The sequence below is a fragment of the Motacilla alba genome, chromosome Z, assembly GCF_015832195.1.
Source record: "Motacilla alba alba isolate MOTALB_02 chromosome Z, Motacilla_alba_V1.0_pri, whole genome shotgun sequence".
NCBI lineage: Eukaryota > Metazoa > Chordata > Aves > Passeriformes > Motacillidae > Motacilla > Motacilla alba.
This window is the reverse complement of record NC_052046.1, coordinates 21,731,196-21,745,620: the sequence shown is the minus strand read 5'-3', so window position 1 is coordinate 21,745,620 and position 14,425 is coordinate 21,731,196. Positions and strand designations below refer to the sequence as shown.

The following is a 14,425-nucleotide window of genomic DNA, read 5'->3' as shown; positions in this document are numbered from 1 at the left end:
CATGGTTTGGCGCTGGCCCAATGCCAGTGCCCCCATGAAAAACCACTCTCCCCTGGGGTCCGCCGCGAGATGCGACCAGAGACAGAGCAAAGCAGGCCCCCACTTGTGAACAAAGGAAAAACCCCATTGTCTTACAATTCTAATAAAATGAACACACAGAGCAAAAAAATGGAAACCTTTCAAACATTTCTCCTCCCCCCACTCAATTTCCCACAGAATAACACAAAACCTTAGATCTTTATCCAGTCCATCACCCTTCAAATAATCAACTCAGTCCATCTCCACCCTTCCGACAATCACCTCTCATTTCATCAAGGAGAGAGGAGCCCCCTTGCACCACAGGCTTCCCCTGGAAACACAGCCGAGTCCAGCTGTGTTTCCCCGTCACTCAGCAACTACACATCGTGACTTCTTCCTTCCATGTTCAGTGCTCTCACCACTGCACATGGACCAGAGCTGCTTTTAGGGTTTCCCTTTTCAAGGATGCTTCGCCCAGTTCCAGGAGAAAATGACAGTCTCTCACCTTTTCTCGGGACACCAGTCCCCCCCAATATTTCACCCCCTGGGGCCGAGGGGTCTCACTATCACTTCATCACCTGTCATCTCCGCTCACATCGCTCCTTTGGCACCAAGCCACCGCCTCCCCCTAAAATGCAGTCTCTGTATTATAGGAAAGATTCTGTCCATGGCTATACAAGAAAAGTCCAGCCAAAAGCCACTCCATCATCTCCTCCACCTAGGATTTTTCTCAACTTCTCTCAGTCCTTCTTCACTTGCACAACTCTGCATCACACTTGCGCATTTCCTCTTACTTTATTTCTGTCTCTCGCTCCTCCTTCAACTCCCGGAGGATCAGCATTTGCAAGGTTTCCATCATCCCACAGAAGGGTTAAAATCACAGTCTCTGCTCATCTCGAACTCCCACACTGGCTCCGCCAGCCGCACTCTTCCCTTGCCGCCCCCCCTTCTCTTCCTCGGCCAGGCCGGTGCTATCAAGTTTCAAGATAGCACTGGCACCTCTCTCTTTCTCTCTCTCTCCTGAGGAAGGGGGGCTGCACGCTGCCTCTCCGAGTTCTTCCACCCTTCCATCTCTGTGGGGAACTCACTCTTGTCCAAGCCATCGCCTCCCTTCCTTGCCCAAGGCTCCGGCCTACCTCCCTCGGCCTCGTGGCTTCTCCTCCCCCACCCAGCCCACAGCTGGGCAGGGGAGGTCTGACCTCTCCATCCACCGGAACCAAGAGAGAGAGTTCTCCTGGGAGTTCCTCGCTTTTAACCCCTGTGTTCTCAGAGGCATATCCATATCCTCAATGGTCAAACCAGGTGCCAATATCCACATCTGAGCACCTACTGGTTTGACCACCACCACCTCCCAAAAACTCATTTCCTCTCAAACCACGACAGTTTTAAAGTCACAAAGTCAAGGGCTACAGGCAACTGTAAGAATACAGATATTTAGATATTTTAAAACTTCCCTAAAATTTAAGCAATTACTATCCCCATCTCGATTACATATGGTGAAGCAGAAAAACAGGCACTCATCATTGCCCATCCATGCTGGTAAAATCATCTTGCCAGAAGGATCTTCTGGGGAGTACTATGGATTTGCACAGGACAGGTGAGACACAGTGGTTCTCTTGGGTTTCGGACTGCCAGTTGGCTACCTCCTCCCTTTATGAAGGGCCAGACATTCTTTTTTTGGATGTACTATTGTCAAAGCTTAAACAAGTTCAGCAAGAGCTGACTCTGCTCCATGAAATTTTTACGGGAGCTTGATCTTCTCCAGATGGGCTAGTAGCTTCCCCTGAACTCCTTTTCCTCTGCTTTTCTTCAGCTCGGGCATCTTACAGGCTCTTGGAGTTTGCCTCCCTCTCTGCATTCATCTCGTGGCTCACTGAGAGGGTGTAAGTTCTAATGTCTGCGCTCCTTTGTTTCTTTGTTTGCTCTGCTGATCTGTACATGACTTTCCCTCTCTTTCCGAGGTGTTTTCCACTGCCCCCGCAAAGCCTGCCTGCTGAGCTGATTGAGCTTTTGCTCCACCACCCCTGGAGCTCAGCCACCACGCCCCGCCATTCCCATGAGGTGCAGAAAACGGCAGGTCTGGTGCAGGAGTGGGGCAGCAGGGGAATGGCCATGCTCTGCTGCTGGGGCTGCTGTGGGCTGGGAGAGCACACCTTCCCAGGGCTGAGGTGTGCTGCCTGGGCTGTGCCGGAAGCCACAGATGGCATTGCCCAACATGCAGGTCCTGGCACAGCTCTCCAAGCCTCAGACTTGCACAACCTTCCCCTGAATGCCATGGAGGGAACACTGTACCCATGCTGAGCAAGGGAAAAGCCTGAATGGCTCAGGAAAGCACTCTTCCAGAGAGCTATTCTTTGTCCTAAATATTGCATGGAGAAGGCAATGCAGCCTATAGTTATGTTGCAGAACCAAAGACCTCACTCAAGTTCAGACTGATCCTTGCCATGGCTCACTAGCACTCTGAGAGCAGCAGTGAATAGCCCTGCTGTCAAACACACCTTCCACAGGCCCACCTTTGTTTGCTGTTTTGTTCAGTAGTCTGGCATCTCTTCCGGGGTTCACTTAGACATGTTTATAAAGGCTGATCACTTTTAGATCCTGTCTTCCACTCTTGATGCGGAACAACATTGCCCGTTAACCTCAGAGAGAAACCTGGGGAGGATCTTTTGTGCACAGAGACCCCTGTGAAAAAAGAGACAGAGATCAGACCCTCAGTGAAAAAAACAGTGCTGCCTTTTATCATATATACTTCCACCTCTGAAATAAATTAATTTATGACCCCAAATGACACAGGAATTTACAGGAATGACTAGAAAGACTAAAAGAACCATGTTTTTTCCCACTCAATACCCCAAAATAAAGTACTTTGTCATTCACCAGTAGCCAGCTTCAAGGTGTTCACCAATCTGCTGGCCAGCACAGGAAAGCATGATGCTGTGGGTCGAGGTGGGCATCTCCAGGAGCTTCCCTTCCTCTGGGACAGGTGGGACTCTCCACTCAAGCTGCACAGCTGACTTTTCTGGGGCTGAAGTTCCATCCCAGACCCCACCACAGAGCACTTTCAGAGGGATTCACAGCTTCCTCCAAATGCCATTACTGCAGGGGGTTTGCACAGAAGTCAGCTTTTGCTTCAGCAAGCAAAGGAAGGAAAAACAACTGTCAATGTTAGCAAGATAGCGAGGAGTAAATACAAGTAATTCCGAGGTTGGGAAGTGCTTTGTTTACCTATTTTTCATACATGTGAAAGAGGTAAGTTTACTGCTTTCTTCGTCACCTAAAAGCACTGTTAAAAAAGTTGCTTTGGAACCCCTAAGTCTCATAAAAATTAGTTTGGTCCATGCCTATTTTCTGGCCTTTTTTATTACCAGTTTCTACATAGACTTTTTACAGCTGTAATCCATCAGATGTCCTATTGTCCATTCCCTATATAAAATCCCACATAAAAAAAAAAGCATCACTCTAGGATCTGGACTGTTGTATATGTTTTTATACTAGAAAGTAAATCTTTGAAAAATGTAGTCAGGATATCCAGCTACTGCGAGTGGTGCCTCAAGCTCTGCCAGTTCATAAGTCTGCCTGTTCAAACCATGAAGCTGAGGGTGTGTCAGAAATCATCAGTCCTGTTCGATAAACTGTGCTGATCTTTTCATCTTGACTTCCTGAGTCATCCTAGCTCTGGACCTCAGCTGCCATATGGAATCCCACTTTGTAATACAATCTGAAACACACTTTCAGCTCATAAATGTGTTTGTGTTTAGAACTACAAAGGACACTTTCTGGCTGTTCAGTGGTGTCTTCGCTCTGTCTCTCTGTCTCTCTCGCAACATCAAGCCACTTGGCCTGATAATGTGTTCATACCAGCTCAATTCTCTTGTGATAATGTGTGAATAATAATGAAAGTGCTGCTTTAAATAGAACATGGGTCCTGATCCTTGGTTATCCAATGCTTTTAATCTCATATTTTGTAAATGTTGTTTTGCTCAATATATTTTCATGTTGCTTTTCAGGGAAATTTTAAAAATGTTAAAATGTATGGCTACTTCATCACATAGCAAATTAAAAAAAGAAATAACTGGCAATTAATCTCATTATCAGCAAATGTAAAAGGGTTTTTTTCTTTTTTTTTCTTTTATTACACCTTTTCTTTTGCATCTGTCAGCAACAATGGCATGCTGGTTTTTATTAACTACAGCTGTTGCATATTGCTGCTGTCAGAGCTGGACGGGAGACCACATCTGCAGTGCTTGCATGCCTCAGTGACTTTGTAGCTTGAACTTTGGTGAATAAATTGAAAATTGCACACACATAAGCCTGGTTTACTTTGTTCCTTCTTTAAAACACATTTCAGAATATTTAGCTCTGAAAAGCTCAATTTATTTTTCTAGTCTGTTTTAAACATGACAGGTCATGAACAAAGAGAGGAGGAGAAAGGAAAACTCTATGCAGACTTACCTAGATCATGCTGTACATATGACAAAGCAAGCTTTTAAAATCTCACCTCATAATAGAGCAGAGAGGTCAAGGGGGTCAAGGGCTGTTTCTGCAGCCTCGCAGTCCTGTTCTGCCCAAAGCTTGCTGGGGTTGAGGCAATACTACAGCACAAAACAGGACTGGATGCTGATACCACCTGGTCAGGTGTATCCCATCAGTCTTGGAAACTGTCCGTATGGAGGCAGGGCCATGTTTCTGTTCTTGTTTCCTATAAAAATAGATGCAGAACAGAAAACAACTATGTTATGGTCAGGCTGCAAAGTGTATTGCAGGACTTGGAAGCTACACAGAGAAACCCCTGAGCACTAGAAATGTTGGTTCATTCCAACCTCCCTGTCCCCGGCCAGGGACAGTACTGGGCTGGAGCCAAAGAGACAGATATGTGTCCAGCAGCAATTTCCCCAGCTTTTGAGAAGCACCCATTTATTTCCAAGGCACCTGCATGAAGTAGTACAGAAATGTGCTTTTCCTCCTCTGAGATAATGCCAACACCTTGGTTTTGTCTGTCACTTCTAAGGGATGGGCTGGGTTGCTATGGAAAGCAACCAGGGCTCCTGTTGGTGTCTGTTGGTCTGGAGGATTTCCAGAAAAATCAGAGGGGTTGTACTATGGACAGTAGGGACCCCAAGTGTGCAAGGACCCTGGGTATCCTATTACCAGGGACAAGAAGCAGGTGCTTAGGCAGGAGTGGAACATGCATTGCCCTGGAGGGATCCTGCTGATCCCATCCTGCCCTGGTGCCTGCAGCTCCCCACAGCTGTGGGTGCCACAACACAACACGGAGGCGCTGGGCTTCTGCAGCACAGATGTGGTGCTGCTATGCCTTGGACCCACAAAGCATGGAAGGACATCAAAAGAGCATATGCTTCAGCAATGGCCCTTTCCAGCAGCCAGCTGTCCCGCTGCTCAGAGCCATATGTGCACCCAGCCCCTCAGGCCCTTCTGGAAAAGAGCTTTAATTGGAGTGGGGCAGGCTGGGCAAAAAGGTGCAGCCTGCTCTCCTGGCACACCACTCAGCTTGGCCTCACTGCCCATGGGTCTGCACCCAGTGGGAATTAGCACAGAGGAAGGGAGCTGAGGTGATGAGAGGTGAGGAGTGGCTTGCACATGAAAAGGGCTTATATTAAGGGATTTCCACCCTGGAAGAAAAGCAACTCATAGGTGGTGTAACAGAGGCCTCTGAAATATCAGAGAAGAATAGGGATCTCTTAATTCATTGCGGGTCATAGCACAAGTGCTGAGAGGCACAAAGGAAGAACAAAAACCCCAGAGCAAATCCCCTTACAGTCAGCTCAAAGTAAAACCCTGAAATGCATTGTTAGAGGATAATCTGTCAAAAAGCATAAAGAGAGTGAAAAGGTATTAGGCAAAGGAAACATCAACCAAACCCCATGCAATCTTTATCTCAGGAGGTCTGGGTCACTAGGGACATGTACTCCATACTTCATACTTTTATAAGCATTCAGTGGTATTAGAAACAAATCAGGGGACTAAGCAGCACTGTGGACTGATTTAGAGCAGCTCTTTTACTGACATGTTCACAGAATAGTTGTGAGATTATTCAAGGTTTGTTATGAATTATTTAAAATTTCCAATTATATTTTCTTCTTTATTTTTCTTTTCTTTGCAAAAGTATATGATGGAACTAATTTAGCATAATGAATAAAAAAAGCCCCAGTTATGTGTTTGAAAACATTGTGAAGCTAATGAGGAAGAAGTCTATTCTGCATTTAAAGTGTATCACAATAAGGAGACTAGAAAACAAACAAAAATGCAGAAGGGTCTAATTATAAGAAGGCAACAAATCACAGCAATTTTTTTTGTTCCTGATGAACGAGTTATGCTGCTTAAATGTAGTTAGGATAGCAAACCACAAACTGTCATGGAGTAGGAAATAATAATTTTTAATCATTTTTTTCTAAACTGCAGCTTTGAAACTCCAAAACCTGGGAAAAAGAGAAGCAGATACAAGGGTGTGCTGGTCAGTTGACCACAAGTGATGCAGTTTCCAAGAGTCTGTCAATCTGAAAGAATGGAAAGCCTCCTGGAGATATTTGTGAGACATGGGGTTTTGAACAGAGGTAAAAGATCTGTAATTGTGTTAAACTGAGAGGTGAAAGCTCTGCACACTCAGTCAAAGCAGCTTTTAAGCAATTCTTGTAAGCTGAAACTGAATCAGTTGCAGGTGCTTAGGTTATATATGGTATGCTTATGCTCAGTATTTGCTTCCATCATTTTTATTCTTTTGTGGTTTTTAATAAATTGATGCAAAGGAGTTTGAACTCACAGAGGTCCATAATCTCTGCATTTCTTTTCTGTGCTCCTGGCCATAGCATCTCCACTAGCTGGACTGATTACTGAAGAACAAGGCTCAGCATCTTGAGTCCAGCTATGGCTGAGTCCCACTTGACCAAAATTTGGTCTGGAGCAAGCTGAACGCCAGCTACCATTTTTGTTCTGTGTCCTCTAGGCAATGCCAAGGCAGTTGTAGAGCTAACTACCCAATATGGATCACTGAGTCCAATTCCCTGCTCCTCAAAGGACTACCTAAAACTTAACCATACAACCCAAAGTGTCATACAAATGTGCTCTGACAGGCATGGAGCTGTGACACTCCCTGGGGAGCCTGTTTCAGTAAAGAACCTTTCTGTAATGCCCAGTGTGAGCTTCTCCTGATGCAGTTTCATTCCATCTGCGCATGCCCTGTCAGCAGTCACAGAAAGAGGGGATCAGCACCAGCCCCTCTGCTTTCCCCCTTGAGGAAGCTGTAGGCTGCCCGGAGGTCACCCCTCAGCCTTCTCCAAGCTGAGCAAACCAAGTGACCTCAGTCACTCCCCCCAAGCCTTGCACTTGAGACCTGACAGCAGACAGCCTCCCCCCGACACAGTCTAACAGTTTGATGTCCTTCTAAAGGAGAGGCACCCAAAACTGCACACAGGACCTGAGGTGAGGCCACATCAGTACATTACAGAGTGGGACAATAACCTCCCACAGCAATGTTGTGGATGCTCACGAGCTCACAGCTAGCCTTCTTTGATCCCACGGCACACTGCTGACCCATATTCAACTTGCCATCAACTCAAACCACCAGACCTCTTTCTGCAGGGCCTGCTCTCCTCCCTCCAGTTTTATGCATAATCAGGTACCCCACCCTAGGTGGAGAATCCAGCACTGCCTTGGTTTAATTTCATATAGTTGGTGCTCACCTTGCTAACTCCTCCACATTGATCCTTTTCTCTGTTTGGGAAAGGCATACTCCATATGCTGCCAGTAGGCTTGGTGTCATGTAGACTAACTCATGATAAAAAAGAACAACTTCTGCCAGTGACACCAGCCTTGGAGTTCAGCACTAATCCTGCTGCGTCTTCATGTTTCTTCCTCCATCTTTCCCTGCAAGTCGAAGGAAAGAAAAGAATATTTCTTGTGTTCACGAGTCCTTAATGAATCCTTCCAAGGCCCTGAAGTCTCTCTCAATTGCTCTTGGCTACTTATTGCAACTTCATCACTGCCTAAATGAAAAAAAAATCGATAATGGATAATAATCCAAGGTCCATAATAGGGTAAGAAGCTTTCTCTTCACATCTTTAACCTAAGTGTAGGGAAGCAGAAGATTTGGAAGTGAGTCTGGTCCAGCTCCCTTCTCTGCAAATACAAGATTAGTTCATTTAAAATAAGCTAGTGAATAGAAAGAAAATTATGAACTTCACAAGACACTGTCACAGACACACAGACTTTTCAAGGGGGTTTCAATAAAATAGATAATGGTTGGTTTAGACTCTCCTACAGTGGGCTGGGTTTTGTCCACTGTTAACTGTGAGCATTGTTTTCTACAGAGAAATACAAGTCAATCCAGAGACATAAAATGTTGCCTCCTATTTCCAGCCTCAGCTTTGGTTGCAGCAAAGTCCTAGAGGGGAAGGAAACAGCCGCAACTGACACTGGATAAACTGATTCAGACTGGCAAAGCACTGCTGTGGGTATACCTGAGCATGCCTCTCCATGTAGATGTGGATTCATGACCAGATGCTCTAGATCAACACCAACAAACCCAGTAGTTATTCTCTTGGGTTTCTTTCACTTTTCCTCAGAAATGTATCTGTCATACCATGATAACAATTGGAACCCACCAATAAGGCAACTTGACACCTGCTTTTCTGTACTTATTATTAATCTGGGTTTTACACAGGCATCGTTTCCATGGAAGCAAAGTGAGATATTTCCACTTTTGGAATGTATTCAATGGGGTTTTTTTCTGTGAATTTTTTCTCCTCCACCAGTGGTGATTCTTTAGAGGTCCCATCTCTCTCACTGCTTCTTTATTTGAGATTGCCTTGTCCTGATGGGCTATTTTCCCACAGCCCCCTATACTGATAACGTCCATTCTTACATTAAGATGGCAAAAGTAAACAGCAATGACAATGTTGTCATTTCCAGGGGGAAAATGCTGACACAGGAACTTGCCACAAGCTCTGTCTTCTTCATATAAACATAGGAGTCTTGTTCTTAGCAGCTGCTGACTTCCAGTCACTGGTTATTTGGAGGGGTCAGCAAAGAAATAGATTTTTTACTCTTTCTCCAAAATGTCTGAGCTGTCTTGGCAAGTACCAGAACATCTACAGAGAACCACATTAGCCAAAAGGGGATAGCTGAAAAGCAGCACTGCTGCAGCTGAGATCAGCTGAAGGCCTTGAGCTGGGTGAGATGGGTTCTCAGGTCTTCCATCTACTATTATGGTTAAGTTTTATGCAGCCTAGCTCAAAAGCAGAAAAAAATTATAAACAGTCTAAATAGTCAGATCTTCAGACCACTGAAATGACCTAAGTCTCAAGGCCACCAGAAAAGCAGGAACAGAGGTTGGTGGTGAAAGAGTAGGGAGGGGAGATGACTTAAGTGCTGAGACTTTTTCTCTGGTGGGTGAACAGCTCTACAGCTCTGCTACATTTTAGCTGTTTTGTGGATATTGGTGTCAGCATTTTATTTTTTCTTAAACTTAGAAGAAATCAAGTGTTTTGCTTTCTATTGCTTCTTCATAAATGTTAAACTACTTTTCTGTTGTTATCCTTCCCTTCAAATGCAAAGATGCAAGTACATCGGTCTCAGAGCCAGTTTCCCATTAAGGCACTGAAACAGGCTGAAAAACTTCTGAGGAGCATCTCTGAGTCAACCACACACTGGCCTTGGCTCTCTGGAGCCTTCAGCCATAAACAAATGCTTGCAGAGGACCTTTGTTATATTGCATTTGATTTATGTTTCCAGTTAGAATAGATGTTTTTAGCTCATTTCCCAGTTCTGCTTTGTTGCTGTTTATATGCCATCTCTATTTCCCACTTGCATTTATTAAGCTGGTTACTTTTTTAATAGTGTCTTTTTCCTTTGTGGAAGCTGGCTCAGATTCCAAGACAAGGCATAACATGGATACTTATAGGGCTTCTCAACCCTTTGTTTTAGGGTAGGAAGAGAGCTTGTCCCCACTCTTCTGTCTGCACTTAAGGAGCAGACATCTCTATTAACAACTACAAAAGTCTCTTTGTGCTGCATATTTCTATTGTTTTTTCCAAATGTTGTATGCACTTCATTCACCCCAGAGTTCCCATAAAATGTCTCATGGTATATTTCACAATAGCCAGGTAGTAATCAGTGTCATGATTGTGTCTTTTGATAATGAACAGAATTCTTTGCATATGCACACACTGTTAGCTTGAGCAGCAATATAATTATCATCTGACTTGTTGAGTCAAAGAACTGGTCTGTCAGGAATCCTCCACTGCTAATGCCAAGCCTACTCTTTCCACAGCCAAGTGTTTCTTTGGGAAATACCAGGTCAGTCTTGACAGGGGTAGGTAGCAGGGGACAGACCTATATCAGGAACGTCCGCTGGTGCAGGTGCTTTATAGATTTCCCACTGCGTATGTTCTACTCCTTTTTTGAGTAGCATTCTGTAAATTGCCCAGGGTGAAATAGATGAAATTAAGGAGATCATCACTAAGAAAAAGTATTGTGTTAAAAACTCAGGTGGAGACATTTTAGGCTGCAGATAACACAGGATTACTCTCTCCAGTTGCTCTATACAAGATTACTGCACAGTGCTCCTAATACACCATTCTCCAGATGCATCAAAAAGCTCACAGCAAGTGAAATACTTAAACTGCAGGTAAGAGATTTAGGCTGTGAATGGTGCTTTCTTTTCCTCTGCCTGTAAAGAGAGAGAGGCAGGGAACTGCATTGACTGGGAGTTTAGGTTCCCATCCTCAAGAATTTTCCAAAAACAGGTTAGACAAGCATCTGTCAAATAATGCTAATGTGATTGCTTCTGCCTGTTGGACTAGGATGAAAGACTAAATTACCTCCTGAGACCATTTCGGTTCTTCATTGTCTCTGTTTGTATACTTGTGCCATTTGAAGAACTGCTTCACCCTGGAGCAAAACAGGATTCAGCAATCACAAGAAGTTTAACAAGGACAAGTGTCGGATTCTACACATGGGATGGGGTAATCCTGGATGTACAGACAGACTGGGAAATGAGAGGCTGGAGAGCAGCACCATGGAAAGGGAGCTGGATATCCCAAAAAGCTGAACTTGAGCCAGCAGTGCCCTGGCAGCCAGGAGGGCCACCCATGTCCTGTGGGGCATCAGGGACAGTGTGGCCAGCTGGGCAAGGGAGGGGATTGTCCTGCTCTGCTCTGCCCTGGGGCAGCCTCACCTTGGTCCAGGGGGCAGTTTTGGCCAATATAAAAAAAAAAAAGATATAAAGCTGTTGGAGAATGTCCTAAGCAGAGCAATGAAAATGGTGAAGGGCCTTGGGGGGAAGCCATATGAGGAGAGACTGATGTTGCTTGGGTCTGTTCAGCCTGGAGAAGAGGAGAGTGAGCAGAAACCTCATTGTGGTATTCAACATCCTCTCAAGGGGAAGCTGAGGGGCAGGCCCTGATCTCTTCTCTCTCCTGTACAGGCCCTAATCTCTTCCTTCTCCTGACAAGTGACAGGACTTGAGGAAAAGGCATGAAGCAGAGTCAGGTGAGGTTTAGGCTGGACATCAGGAAAAGGCTTTTCACCCAGAAGGTCGCTGGGCACTGGAAGAGGCTCCCCAGGGAAGTGGTCACAGCAACAGCTTGACAGAGTTCAAGAAGCACTGAACAACTCTCTCAAGCCCATGGTGTGAAACTCAGCATATTCTATGATTCTGTTAAAAGTATCTCAGTATGTGATGAAATTGCCCCCATTTTAGCACAGAAGTATGCTCTGATCTTATTAGATCATTTCAACTGCTGCAAAAGTGGAAGAAATCTCACTCATATGAAGAAACAGAAAACTGTAAGAATAATTATTCTGTATTTAGTCCGTTTGTGTGTTTATTTATCTATTCACCTTCTTCCATGCATGTTTAAAGGAAAAAAAGGAACGTTGGCAATTTGTAAGAATGTCCAAGTAAACAGTATTCTCAGTATTTCTATGAACAGTAACATGGTTATGTTACTTCTCCATCAGTCTTCCTTACACTCACCTCCTGGTTCTTTCTGCCAGTTTGTGTTGGTTTGCAGGAATGAGAGGAAAGCTCACCTGAGGGGAAGCTCTTCCTGCTCTTGTCAGGCTCTCTCTGGCGGCTCTGCGTTACATCTTTTTGTTAGCTTGGTGAGACAACAGCTGTGGGTCTATGTAACCAGGTAAGTCCAGGTTATCTTAATCACAGAATCATAGAATTACTTGAGTTGGAACAGACCATAAAGATCATCCAGTTCCAATGCGTCTCACATAGGCAAGGATACCTTCTGCTGGAACAGACTGCTTGGAGTGCTGTCCAGCCTGGCCTTGAACATTCCTAGGGATGGGGCATTCATGAATTTTCCGTGGGCAACCTGTTCCAGTGCCTCACTAATCTCACAGAAAAGAATTTCTTTCTAACTTCAAATCTAATGATGTTTGAACCCATTTCCCCTTGCCCTGTCATTACATGCTCTTGTAAAAAGTTCCTCTAAATCTTTCCTGTAGGCTCCCTTCAGGTGCTGGAAGGCCACAATTACATCACCCCTAAGCTTTCTGTTTTCCAGGTTGTACAATCCCAGTTCTCTCAGCCGTTCCTTCTAAGACAGGTGCTCCATCCCTCTGATCATCTTTGTGCCCTCCTCTGGACTCCCTCCAGCAGCTCCATGTCCTTCCTGTGCTGTGACCCCAGAGCTGATGCAGCACTGCAGGTGGGGTCTCAGCAGAGCAGAGCAGAGGGGCAGAATCCCCTCCCTGGCCCTGCTGCCCACACTGCTCTGGATGCAGCCCAGGACACGTGTGGCTCTCTGGGCTGGGAGTGCCCATGGCTGGGTCATGTCCAGCCTCTCAGCCACCAGCACCCCCAGGTCCGTCTGGGCAGGGCTGCTGTGACCTGCCCATTCCCAGCCTGTGCTGGTACCAGGGTCGCTCTGACCCGGTTCAGCAGCACTTTGCATTTGGCCTTGTTAAACCACATGAGACTGCCATGGACCCATGTATTGAGCTTGCTCAGATAACCCCTGGATGGCATCCAATTGTTCAAGGGTGTCAACTGGACCATGAAGCTTAGTGTCACCTGAAAATCTGCTGAGGGTGCACTCAATCCCTTTGTCTATGTCATCAATACAAATATCAAAATCAAATATCAAATATCAAATATCAAATATCAAAAAAATTACCATTAAAAATTAATTAATATTAAAATATTAAAATATTATCAATATTAAAAATTAAAATATTGTATCTTGATATGGACCCCTGAGCAGCTATATGGTCACTGATAGCCATCAGGTCTCTGAGACATAGGCCATTACCCTCTGGATGCAACCATCCAACCAATTTTTTTTTACATCTAATCCATCTCTGTCAGCTTAGAAAGAAAGATGATGGCTGGGACCATGTGAAAAGATTTACATAATTACAAATAAATGACATCTGTAGCCCTTCCTTTGTCCAGTGATGTAGTCATTCCTTTATAGAATACTGCTAGGTTGGTTTAAGGAGGTATGAGGATTCAGTACATTTGTTACAATCAAACCTATATATTGACTGCTGTTAAGCATAGCCTAATCATTGGCATGGCAACAGCTAATGATATTTAGACAATATATGCTCTTTTTATTCTCAGTTACAACATCTGAGACCTTCAAAAGAGATCTGGGAGAAGTGGTGGGTGATGATAGGGTAGGAAAGTCAGGAGAAGTGAAACATTAGGCAACACCACTTTGTTTGAAGATTGCAGCTGTAGCTTGTCTGTCTGTCTGCTGTTTATTTATTAGACTCAAGAAATTCATTGCTACCTGTTTCATGGCCTGTATTGCAGCAAAATTCCATCTGCTCCCTAGTATGAATCTGAATCCTGTTCAGGACCACACATCAGTGAAAAGAAGCTTCAATTTTTTCCTGCTAAGCCTCCCTAGCTGGAAATCTTATAGGTGTACTTTGCTTGCTCTGGCTACTTAATTAGCAGCTGCAGGCTACAATTCACTTCATCTTCCATGTTTGAACTTAGTTCACCAAGATGCCAAGTATGAGACAAGGCACTTAATGAAAATAATATGGTACTTTCCCGTGTTCTGAACTGGCTAGTCTTACTAGGATCAGTTCACCTGAGCTCATTAGAAACCAGTTCCTCTGAGAAAGAAGCTGTATGTGAAATAATCTCACCCATCTGGAGACAGACATGCTAAAAAAACAGGAAAGAAAATAATGTTATCCTTTTTAAGTCAGCATCTTTTTAACACAGACAGACAATATCCAAAAACATATAGTGCCTGTTGTAATTATTCTAATTCCTCCTGGTATTACAAGAGGAAATTAATTTATTTCCTGGTATCTAAAGTCTCTCATGCTATCAGACAGGCCCAAGTTATCTTGGGGCAGGGGCATATATACAATAGAAACTTTTTCAGAATTCCCTGTTGGCATGAAGTTAGTA

At 44.5% G+C, this 14,425-nt stretch overlaps 1 long non-coding RNA gene across 2 annotated transcripts in view; it reads right to left on the bottom strand.

Moving 5' to 3' along the window:
• Window positions 1–1,345: 1,345 nt before the first annotated feature.
• Window positions 1,346–14,425, bottom strand: part of LOC119695824 — a 149,696-nt gene continuing 136,616 nt past the window's right edge. For both annotated transcript variants that reach the window (XR_005255398.1, XR_005255399.1), the window contains exons 3-6: window positions 7,716–7,899; window positions 4,517–4,717; window positions 2,896–3,146; window positions 1,346–2,700 (exon numbers count right to left, since the gene is read on the bottom strand). This is a non-coding gene — a long non-coding RNA (uncharacterized LOC119695824). The remainder of the gene's footprint in view (window positions 2,701–2,895; window positions 3,147–4,516; window positions 4,718–7,715; window positions 7,900–14,425) is intronic.